This window comes from Struthio camelus, chromosome 2 (assembly GCF_040807025.1).
Source record: "Struthio camelus isolate bStrCam1 chromosome 2, bStrCam1.hap1, whole genome shotgun sequence".
Lineage (NCBI taxonomy): Eukaryota > Metazoa > Chordata > Aves > Struthioniformes > Struthionidae > Struthio > Struthio camelus.
The window spans coordinates 12738289-12748492 of NC_090943.1; the positions used below are offsets into that span (position 1 = coordinate 12738289).

The 10204-nt window shown below is 40.5% G+C and overlaps 1 protein-coding gene across 3 annotated transcripts in view; it reads right to left on the reverse strand.

Annotated features, from left to right (window-relative positions):
• Positions 1-9944, reverse strand: part of LARP4B (La ribonucleoprotein 4B) — a 56628-nt gene extending 46684 nt beyond the window's left edge. For all 3 annotated transcript variants that reach the window (XM_068934316.1, XM_068934317.1, XM_068934315.1), the window contains exon 1: positions 9811-9944. The gene's annotated coding sequence lies outside the window, so the exon portion shown is untranslated. The remainder of the gene's footprint in view (positions 1-9810) is intronic.
• Positions 9945-10204: the final 260 nt, after the last annotated feature.

A 10204-nucleotide genomic window follows, 5' to 3' on the forward strand; every position in this document is an offset into this window, starting at 1 on the left:
GTCTGTACTGAAGCAAAGAGCAAAAGAACAAGTCAATGAGAACTGCTGCTCTTTAGCATTGAAAAACCAGAAAACCAACGAAGCCTGAATAAAGGGCAACCAGGCTTAGAAGTACCTACATAGCAGGACAGGCTTGGAGTGCCAAACCCCACTCCCTACACAACATTTTTACACCTGCCTCTGTTTCCAAGCTGTTTAAGAGACCATATGCATTACATAAGGATATTTAATGCATCCTAATGTTAAAGGAAGATTGGCTTTTTGCATAATCGTCTAAACAGTCAGATTAAATAATGGCTAAACCTAAACATAATCAAGTTTATGCCTAACACGGGTTAAGAGAAACTTTGGAATGAGGTGGAAACCCCCTCCTTCCACAAGATCAATGCATATGGACATAAAAGCAGAAGCCCATCCACTGAGGTTTTCATCAAAATATAGACATCTCATATTATACTAACCCACCACTAAGATTAACTTCACATAATGTTCCCATCCACCTACATTTACCTCTTACCCTTGACTATGCTATGAGGTAGCAGTATGCGTGTGCACAGCGTCCAGTGCAATAGGGTTCTGATCCACAAGCAGAAGTCAAAGCAGAGGTAATGTAAATATACAATTTTTAGCAATTAAAGTTATTTGTACTAGTAAAAATACCAACATTTGTTTCATCTACTGCACAATCATTAACTGCAGGCGCTTCGGTGTGATCCTTGATGGACTAGTTACATTTTGCTGTGAAAGTCAAAGCTTCCCAACAACTTTAGATATCTTTATACCTACAAATTAGCTGGGAGAATATTCCAGACTTTTAAAGTAAGATATTAAACACTGTTGACTGATTCAGAAATTAAAATTTTCACTTGATGGAAGCTTAGGGAAAGCACCATAGTGTTTCTAAAAGTTTAGAATCATGGAATGCAACACTCATCTAATTCATCATCAACTGTATTGCTTGTTTGCACTGAGGTCACATGAATTAGCAATTGCACAACACCTCTGAGCAGATGACCAAGACACAACTAATTGACTGGAAGCAGTAAATTGAGTCGGAAACAAAATTAAAGCTTGCCCTGGAGCAGATGGGGCAGGAGTGGACACCTATTAGTACTAGTGACTAGGAGGATCTCACAATATTGTTGCTATTTTCATTTTGGTACTATTTTTAAATAGGCACTTTCAGAATGCCAGATGGTAATTTAAACTCTGATTTATTTAGAATAGAGAAAACTTTACAAAAAAATGCGTATCTTCAGCCTATGTTGCTTCTTCTCTAAGGCAATAGTACACCAGGTGATCAGGTGATAAGATCAATGTGACTATCAAAAAAGCCACATGAAAGCCTTCAGATATTTTTCCTATAACCTAGAGCTCTTCATTTTCACATACATCCGATTTCCAGCAGGTGAGCTTACTAAGGCACTTTGGGCACTAAGTCTGTCTCATTCAACTGCATCTTCAATCAGCTCATGTACATTTGAAGAATAATTATGCAAGTGCTTCATCTTCTTCCTTGCTTCTCTCCCCTTTCTCCTCTCCCCACATAACAGGCTTGATCTCACTTAATCTCACTTTTTTTTTTTTTAAAGTATGTGTTGAAGGGAAGTGGGAGAGATTAATCCTTCAATTTCCATTACTGAAGGAAGCAGCAACTCACCATGTTAAGAGCTCACATATAGCAGTAGAGATTATAGAAACTGTTGCACTTCCATGATGAGAGGCAGTTTTCATTTTTAATATTGAAACTGATCCTGGCTTGGAACAGAAACCTTCTTCCTCTCTGAAGAGCTTAAGTTTTTGGAAACCTGAAAAGATAATAAAGTGAACTCCCCAGCATCTTAGCGTGCTAGCCTCACAGTAAACAAATCTGTCATCTCACAGATTACGCTTATTTCTCAAAACAACATGAAGTTCTAAAAGAGTTTAAAAAAATTGAAACAGAGAGTAAAGTAAGATGTAGCAATTGACACTCTATTTGGCCTTTTCTAATTTTCCAAAGAAACTGAGTCTTCAAAAGGTATGATGCATAAAAAGCAGCAACAGTTTTAGCACTTGCATACAGGGAACAAGATAAATTATTGTGCCTTAGGAGTGTCAGTTTAGCAATGCTGGGAACTACGAACTTCCTTGTTTTAGCCACTAGATGTTCCTCCTTCTGGTTTACCAATATGATCTTTAAGTTTTCCTCATGCTTCACTGTACTGCAAACCAGAAAACAGGTAACACGCTGCCATGATGCTAAAAATCGTTAGTAACTAGGCAAGATAGTTCTCAAGGAAATTACTATTGTTTACAGAACTGCTAGGCAGAATTTTATGGACAGCGCTGCCTTCTTACAATGCAGAAGCTGGCAGAGAAGGATGCAGTATTTTGTGATGAAAGACAAGTGTAAAAAAAAGCACTTGAAGTTGTAAGGTTAGTATTTATGGCACTTCCAAGGATGATGATAGAAGCCTGACATTCTTCAACTGGTCTGACAGACCTTTCTTCTTAGAACAACTGTATTGCTATTTGGATGTCATCTCTCAAGCCTGCAATCCGTGCTTTCCTTAAGCAAGCTGAGGTCAAACACTATACTAAGAACTTTTGGGACACTTCATATTTTCACTGCTTTACATTGTTCTTTAAGACATGGACAGTTTCAAAGCCTATTTGGCAAGTTAAAGCACAATAAACGCTTAACTCATGGAAGTGGAACTCTTAAATCAAGGACCTCAGATTCAAAAGCAAGTAAAACAAAGTCACTTATATTTACAAGGATTCTTGACAGATTTGATGCATACAGATGGGGCAGCTGTCATAGTGCTGGTATAATATAACTTCAGTCAGAAAAGGTCTGGGAAAAATGACAGAGAAAAAGGTGTACACTTATTTAAAGTCCAGGGGGGAGGCCTATACTGAGCCAGATACGTCATTGACAGTGACAGCAATGAGAGAAAAAGATGTAATAACAACTATTCCTTCAATAAAAGAGCATAAGATAATCCTTGGGTATGCAAATATTCTTTCAATAAGCAGCATTGCTCTGCAAACCCTATAAACTACGATAAGCTCCCCTCAGGTCTGGGTGGGTTTTTTTGTTTTGTTTTGCTTGGTTTGTTCTTAAGAAGGCTTGAAAATTATTCACTCACTTGAGATATGCGAGTTTAAGTTTTGAAACATGTTCAGGACCAAATCTGAAGTGAAATTTAAACTACTTACAGAAGAAACACCATTTAACTTTAAGAGTCTGTAATAAAAAAGGAAGCTAAGGTTTTTGCCAATGATTATTTCATTAACCTCTTTGCCAAAAATAGAATTTAACCCAAATAATCCAGTCATTTAGTATTACTTCCACTTTTGAGAAAAGCCCTCATCCTCCATTACAAGCTTCACTGAAATGAGAAACAACTTTTACTTATTTCTAAAGCACTGTATGAAGCACTATCACTTATTGGATTTTGCTCATAGTTAGAGCACCCCACTTTTTAGAAGTATCACTGTAGTCAAAACCATTGGTAATTGAGGTTTTGACTTGCTGCTAAAGGACAGAGCGTTCCAATATTTGAGCCTGGATTTAAGGGGAATAATTCTTCCTTACCAATCAACATAACTGGGCATAGATCATCCTAAAATTCCACTGTTATCTTTAATCCAGTCAATTTAAAGACAGAACAATACTACAAAATTGAAAGTTACAATATCTAACAAAAGAAAGTACACGGCAAACGGTTAATTAAAAATGTAACGATTTCCCCTCGTTCCCCCCCAAGCCTTCTAGACATCTGTTAATAAGGACTTGGACAACAAGCTTTAACAGGAACACAGACCTACGATCTTGGAGACGTTCCAATGCAGGCAACGATATTTTGCCCAAATTGTTTGCCTTGCCGCTTTAAACAGCAACATGTTGATCATTTTCTGTCCCTATCTACTGGGCAGCAACAACACTGAATGGGAATGAAACTCTGAGATAAGATAGCTACCTATATGCACAGAATTTGCAATTTCCTAAACTTTAGGCCTTAAAATAACGACACCCTGACATATTCTGCAGTTTTTCCTCTATTTTTCCAATTCCTAGAATAAGAATCTGAAACCAGTAGGATATAATCAAAACATTTAAGCATAAACCTTCCAATGCAAGGGTATGAAAAAGCAAACTACTTTGGACATTGGTCTGTTGATTCATCAGTTCCTTGTTTGAACAACAGTCAACAGAATAAGACTCTGTTGTGGGGCAACGAGTGACAGCATCACAACCTGTAAAAATATGCTTAAGGATAGCAACACTGACTGGGAACAAACCCAAAAAGCTACCAGACTTCACTGCAAGGCATCTCAAGTCTTTTATTAAGTTTTTGACACGAGAGTTTTATCAAATGGTTAAATATTTTTTCCTCAACTTAATTACTATTTAGCTAATATTTTGTTTCTCAAGACTCCCTGTCAGATTAGACATCCTACGATGACAAAATACTTGAAAATAGCTTGCAGAGATACTTGGGAACAACAACAAAGTACAATTTTTATGAAGCAAACTCATAACCAGTACCAGCAGGACAGACCAAAGTCTGCCTGATGAATACTGTCAATAAAGTATTAACATTTCTTCACCGTTGCCTGGTCTCAGAAGCTAGCAGAGACAGATCAGTATGAAGCTGAGGGAGAATTAATATAAGCAAAATATTTGTGATATTCACGCAAAAAGAAAATGCAGGCAATTTATAAGCAAAATTAAGTGATACTGCAAAAAAAAAAAAAAACCCAGTAGTTTGAAAAGCAAGCTCTAGAGAAAATAATTTAACTATACAGTAGTGAGTAGTCTACAACTACTCTCGAAATATAGTATGCTCTTGAACAAGTTCCAGGTGAACTAGCGACAGCATCTGAAAGCATAATTTCCAAAGTCTTCATATTGACATTGGCTTGTAGGAACTATTTTAAATAGAGAAGGAGTGATATAGGCATTTTCAGGACGAAGTCCCTAACAGACCAAACAATTCTATTTCACCATTTGCTACCATACCAGAGACATGTGTTTGTGTGTGCATATGTATACACACACAAACTTCAGGTATTCATGAACTCTTACATGGCCATAAAGGCAATCTAGTACAAACCTTTATTGCAGAATATAATCTCAGGGACACCAGCTTCTTACATGCCAATAGCCTTATGCGAGTAACAGCAGGGCTGCTGGAAGTGCAGAGGCGGCAATCCATTCAGCTTATGAACGAATGATTCCTTTTCTATTACATCATTCAACTCCCCATTAAGGAGCTGGACTGACAGGATCCAGAGTATGAATAGCCCAGCCCTCCACAGTAAATGAATGTTAGAAAAGATTAAGGCTCAAAGAAATTGGTGATTCATCAGGGCGTCAAAACAGCTTTTCTCCAATTCCCTGCAATGTTGTAGGCCAAGTAGTAAGCCACATATTAGTGACCCCGTCACACTTCCAATTTTGGAATTAAACACAGAGGCAGACACAGAATACCTGCAGCAGCCTACATCACAAAACACACACCTTCATGGCTCTCCTAATTGAAGAATTAGGCTGAGTTAGAGCTGCACCTAATTTAAGTAGTCCCAAGTACCTCTGTTGTCCACAGGGACTACTCTGGAGCATCCGCTTCCTAATGGAATGGAAAACCCCTCCTTTTAAAAACACAACACAAAACACTACGCACGTACAGAGCAAACAAATGTGAAAGACTAAAAGAAAAAGCCATATTCCCAGAACAAAAAATAGTGAAAAAGGATGAAATACTATGAGACAGCAACATGGTAGTCTTGGCTCCATCATATCACCAAAATTTAAGATAGATCAACTATGAACCAATTAATAGAACCTGTTGCTTTCATATATGAAATGGTGGAACTTGGGTAGAATAGTTTAAATGAAAAGGTGATATAGAAAACATCGAATGTCCTGTGTCTAACAGGATCCTCAAGCTTACAGGTTTAGACAAACTTTTATGATGAACCACTCCAATAAGACCAGCGAATATGTTATTAAATGGAACGCTGAATACCAGTGGGTGAACAGTTACCCAATATCTACAACACCAAATAAGATTTTTGTTGACCAGTTGAAATATCACCGAGTTTTACATTCAGAGGAAGTGATTCAGTGCAATTCCATTTTCACATTTGACTGTTATGACATACTAGCTTACCCTGAATTTAGTACAGAGGAGCTAATACATATGAAAAGAAAATAGATTTTTTTTTTCCAAAGCATTAGCTATGTAGGGAACAACTGTATTCATAACCTTTTCAATTGCTTCTTTGGACAAAATAAGACATGTAACCAGTTATAGGCACTGTTTATGATTTTTTTAGGTTATCACATAGAAAACTTGCATTATTTCAAAGTTCAAATTTTACATGAACTTCCCCTCCCCACTTCTGATGACCAAGCTTAGCTTGTGAAATTCTAACCAGCTGTCTAATTCCTGTTTTATATGGACAAAAATGATTAATATTAAATTCAGCATACACGTGCCTTGCCTCAGAAATATCATTGCTCAAATACCTTCCCTAGGCCTTTACTTCAAGAGTATTTTTTACTGGTCTTCTCTATACTTCTCCACACCAGCCCATTTTATTGCCTCTTACAAAACTGCAGGGGGAGGAGTAAATTTTCTTCTTTACAACTTCCTATTTTGTAACATCCTTCCTTTCCCACTTGTATCTGTGTTCCAGTTCTGCATGCAAACTAAGAGATTTGCAAGACTCATATTAGCTTAATACCACTAACTACACATAGGAATACAACCACAGACTATTGTCCATAGTTATTTCTAAGAGTTGCACAAATGTTTGTTTTCTAAAAGTAATTTTACCAGCAACGCTCAAGGAAACAGCATGCTATGTAAACCACATTTTGACAGTGTCTTACATCACATAACAGGTCATCTCACATGCACACAAAAATCACACTTTCCAAAGCTTGATATTTCCTAGACTTGAAACAGTGTTTCTCTGCTTACTTCATCTAGTCTCTTTTGTTGTTTTCCCTACACCAGAGATAGCCTTCTTGACACTACATTTGTTAGCTTCCTCTACAACCACCTTCACACTTTCTTTCGTAGAGCATCTCCAAAACAACAATGCTTTTCTTCAAGAAGATAATAAGGCCGCTGCCCTTGCTGAAATCTACTTTTTCCAACACAGACACAAGATTGTAAATCAAGTGCTTTATATGCCTTTTGTGTAGTTTACCTGTTAACTCACAAGAATGGGAAAGTCTGATGAACATCTACAAGAACTCTGAAATTAAATAGGGGTACATTCTGGAGGGCCAGAAAGTCATTTAGTTTTTAAAAAAAAAAAAAAAAAAAAAAAAAAAAAACCAAAAAAATGAAACACATCTATACTTAACAACTTTGGTTCTTTTAAACTCCTTTCTCACTACCTTTCAGTTGTCACTTCAGATTTGTCACACACTATGACTAGAAACACAATTTTTCCATGTCTAGCATGTACATTTTGGAAGGTAACGTAAGAAATATTTAACACAGAGAGTTTATATTACCATGCCATTTAAGTTCATAACTGATTTAAAGCCAAATCTATTGCCGGAAATGAGATTTAAGATGGAATGCAACACTAAATCTCCACAGAACATCTAGATTAGGCAAAGCTAACTGTATTTATTTTGCATTTAAATAAAATAAATAGTTAAGTTCACTCTAATCAAGTTAAACATAACACCTGAAAGTTACTTACATGGTTACTCTATCTCAAAAAAGTTAAAAAACAAATGAAAAATCCAAAAAACAAAAAATCAAAACACCCTCCGCAATATCTGCCTCCAGTTCCAGCTCCTCCATCTTGCTCTCTACTGAACTATAAGCTACATATCTAAATTTTTGCATACATCTTGTATATATATATACTCACACACACACACCGCTCATTCACACCTCTCTGTGTGTTAGAGCAAGCCGTAAAAAGCAACAAAGCAGAACACGCTTGTGCTGACCCCTTTATTCCTTTGAGGTGTATTCGAGCAAGCACTTGACAAAAAGAATTACAAGGGAAAAAAAATTAATCTCACACTAACATCCAGAATATTAAGTGCACTTACGTACCCAATTATAAGTACAATAACTTGTTTAGAGACATCCAAGAGGTCAAAAGTTTTCTATTAATTTATGCAAGCATACCTTTTATTTAAGTTTCAAATAAGGAACAAAACTTTTTCCCAAATATAAGACCAATTAAATACAAAACTAATTTTGGCTTTTTATAGAAATAGTATATCATGCAAATAGCAACTAACTTAAAAAAAAATAACATTTACTATAGCCATTATATATGAAATAATGCACTATTTTCCATATACACTTTATGAGGCATCATCCTAGTCTTCTTTGCACCCTCCCTCCCTCTCAGAATCATTTTAGAAAACATCAATGTTATTCTAATAGCTGGAGTGAACAAGCTGACTAGCTTCATATCTCAAGAATTAACTTGAAGAAATGCTTACAAGTCAACAGGAAATAAGTGAAAGTTCAACTGATAAAAAGTTACCAGGTTGAAATTAAAACCCTAGAGTTGTGAAATCCCAGCAAGTTTAAAAAAAGAGCAAAACATTCTTTGACCTTTTAAGATTTATCTAATCTATAAAAAGAAGACAACTTTCATGTAAAAGTTAAACCACATGAAATGTTAAAGCCTTTCAGTAGCCATCCTGAGGTACTACATACATAAGATTCCTAGTACGATTCTATTAAGAATTCATACGAGTGCCAGCAAAACTAGGCCAGAGACAAGACGCAGGACTGGAGGCCAGAACTGCCATAGTTTTACCCCTACTGTGACTCAATTTAAACAGTGGTTTTGAAACCAACTCTCTCTCTGTGGCCACAGGCAAGCCTTAACCACTTTGCCTCAATTCCCACACCTGTAGAATAAAAATAATTATATTTATCTGCCACACAGGAATTCTGCATAACCTTGTTTTGTAAGCGCACATGTGTCTAAACTGCTGGACAAACCTACATAGTGATTTTGAGCATCTGTGCCAACTGAAACTGAGAGCAAAAGAACTTAGCTGAAGCAGCAAGCCCAGGCCCAGCAACAAAAAAAAAAATACTACGGGTAAAAACACATTTGCATGCCAGCTGGTAGGTACTGTTGCAGGTATTGCTTTGTAACCTGCTAGCACAGCTGGCCTACTGCCTCCTGCACCGATCAATACACATATTCAGGAAACAGCCCTCAGGGGAAGCCTGTGCTGCCCTGCATCTGCCTGGAGCGATCAGTGAGGGGCTGGTACTGCCTGTGCCTACTGCTTACTCCGGGCACAGTCGTCGAGAAAGGGTCACAGCTCCCTCTCTGCAAAGGGTACAGCTAGTAGGCGTCATAAACCCGGTGCTTCAGGCATGCCTTCAAGCGACTCGCCCCTTCCTTGCTGGCTCCAAAGCCGCTCGGCACCCGCTGCCCACGGATACCTCGGGCGACGCCAGCCCGCCGTGGGGGTGCAAAGCTCAACCGGCCGGCGCCGGGCTACCGGCAGGGCCGGAGCAGAGGGGCAGCCGCAGTGCAGGAGCGGCCCCGGCGGCCCAGCCCGGCAACTCGCCCTGCCTCCGCCACCATGGAGGCCCCGAGCCGGGATCCCTCCTCCTCCTCCTCCCCCCTCTCCCCCGGGAGCCGCCTCGGGTGGGAAGATGGCGGCTCCGGCCGCCTCCCCGGTGCGGCGGGGGCCGGGCGGCGGGTGCCCCCCCCCGGCTCCGCCACCCGCCCGACGCCGGGAGGCGGCCGAGCGGCCCCGCCGCCGGCAGGGCGCGGGCCCGGGCGGCCCCTCGCACTCACCTGTCAGCGACAGCCGCCGCCGCCCTCAGGCCGGGCCTCGGCGGGGGCAAGGCGGGCGCTGGGGGGGCTCCGCGGGCGCCGCGGCCTCTCGCTGCTGCCGGGCTCTCCGCCGCGCCGGGGCCTCTCGCTGCGCCGCCGCCGCCGCCGCCGGGGCCTGGCCGCCGCCGGATGCCAGGAGGAGGAGAGCGAGAGTGGGGGGCCGGGAGGAGGCGCAGGCGGCGGCAGCAGCAGCAGCAGCGGGAGGGGGGGGAGGGCGCGGGCGAGGAGGAGGCGGCGGCGGCGGCTCCGGGCCCGAAACGTCTCCGAGCCGAGAGACTCAACCACCCGCTCGCATGAGAGACCCGCTTCCGGCTCTCGGCGGAAGTCCCTCCTCCGCCGGCGGAAGGGATTGGCC